The sequence below is a fragment of the Oncorhynchus keta genome, unplaced genomic scaffold (assembly GCF_023373465.1).
Source record: "Oncorhynchus keta strain PuntledgeMale-10-30-2019 unplaced genomic scaffold, Oket_V2 Un_contig_758_pilon_pilon, whole genome shotgun sequence".
Classification (NCBI taxonomy): domain Eukaryota; kingdom Metazoa; phylum Chordata; class Actinopteri; order Salmoniformes; family Salmonidae; genus Oncorhynchus; species Oncorhynchus keta.
Window position 1 is genome coordinate 1 of NW_026289549.1, and position 2,171 is coordinate 2,171.

Below are 2,171 nucleotides of genomic sequence, written 5' to 3' on the forward strand. Positions count from 1 at the left end.
AATCCTAATCTTAACCCTAACCTTAACCCTAATCCTAATCTTAACCCTAACCTTAACCCTAATCCTAATCTTAACCCTAACCTTAACCCTAATCCTAATCTTAACCCTAACCTTAACCCTAATCCTAATCTTAACCCTAACCTTAACCCTAATCCTAATCTTAACCCTAACCTTAACCCTAATCCTAATCTTAACCCTAACCTTAACCCTAATCCTAATCTTAACCCTAATCTTAACCCTAATCCTAATCTTAACCCTAATCTTAAGCGGTATTTCCCCTTTGGATGAATTGCATGCCCATAGTGAACTGATAGACTCATCACCACCCTCTACTGTATTCTATTGATAGACTCATCACCACCCTCTACTGTATTATACTGATAGACTCATCACCACCCTCTACTGTATTCTATTGATAGACTCATCACCACCCTCTACTGTATTCTATTGATAGACTCATCACCACCCTCTACTGTATTATACTAATAGACTCATCACCACCCTCTACTGTATTCTATTGATAGACTCATCACCACCCTCTACTGTATTATACTGATAGACTCATCACCACCCTCTACTGTATTATACTGATAGACTCATCACCACCCTCTACTGTATTATACTGATAGACTCATCACCACCCTCTACTGTATTCTATTGATAGACTCATCACCACCCTCTACTGTATTCTATTGATAGACTCATCACCACCCTCTACTGTATTCTATTGATAGACTCATCACCACCCTCTACTGTATTCTATTGATAGACTCATCACCACCCTCTACTGTATTCTATTGATAGACTCATCACTACCCTCTACTGTATTATACTGATAGACTCATCACCACCCTCTACTGTATTATACTGATAGACTCATCACCACCCTCTACTGTATTATACTGATAGACTCATCACCACCCTCTACTGTATTATACTGATAGACTCATCACCACCCTCTACTGTATTCTATTGATAGACTCATCACCACCCTCTACTGTATTATACTGATAGACTCATCACCACCCTCTACTGTATTATACTGATAGACTCATCACCACCCTCTACTGTATTATACTGATAGACTCATCACCACCCTCTACTGTATTATACTGATAGACTCATCACCACCCTCTACTGTATTCTATTGATAGACTCATCACCACCCTCTACTGTATTATACTGATAGACTCATCACCACCCTCTACTGTATTATATTGATAGACTCATCACCACCCTCTACTGTATTATACTGATAGACTCATCACCACCCTCTACTGTATTATACTGATAGACTCATCACCACCCTCTACTGTATTATACTGATAGACTCATCACCACCCTCTACTGTATTATACTGATAGACTCATCACCACCCTCTACTGTATTATACTGATAGACTCATCACCACCCTCTACTGTATTATACTAATAGACTCACCACCACCCTCTACTGTATTATACTAATAGACTCATCACCACCCTCTACTGTATTATACTGATAGACTCATCACCACCCTCTACTGTATTATACTGATAGACTCATCACCACCCCCTACTGTATTATACTAATAGACTCATCACCACCCTCTACTGTATTCTATTGATAGACTCATCACCACCCTCTACTGTATTATATTGATAGACTCATCACCACCCTCTACTGTATTATACTGATAGACTCATCACCACCCTCTACTGTATTCTATTGATAGACTCATCACCACCCTCTACTGTATTATACTGATAGACTCATCACCACCCTCTACTGTATTCTATTGATAGACTCATCACCACCCTCTACTGTATTCTATTGATAGACTCATCACCACCCTCTACTGTATTATACTGATAGACTCATCACCACCCTCTACTGTATTCTATTGATAGACTCATCACCACCCTCTACTGTATTCTATTGATAGACTCATCACCACCCTCTACTGTATTATACTGATACACTCATCACCACCCTCTACTGTATTCTATTGATTGACTCATCACTGCCCTCTACTGTATTATACTGATAGACTCATCACCACCCTCTACTGTATTATACTGATAGACTCATCACCACCCCCTACTGTATTATACTGATAGACTCATCACCACCCTCTACTGTATTCTATTGATAGACTCATCACCACCCTCTACTGTATTATATTGATAGAC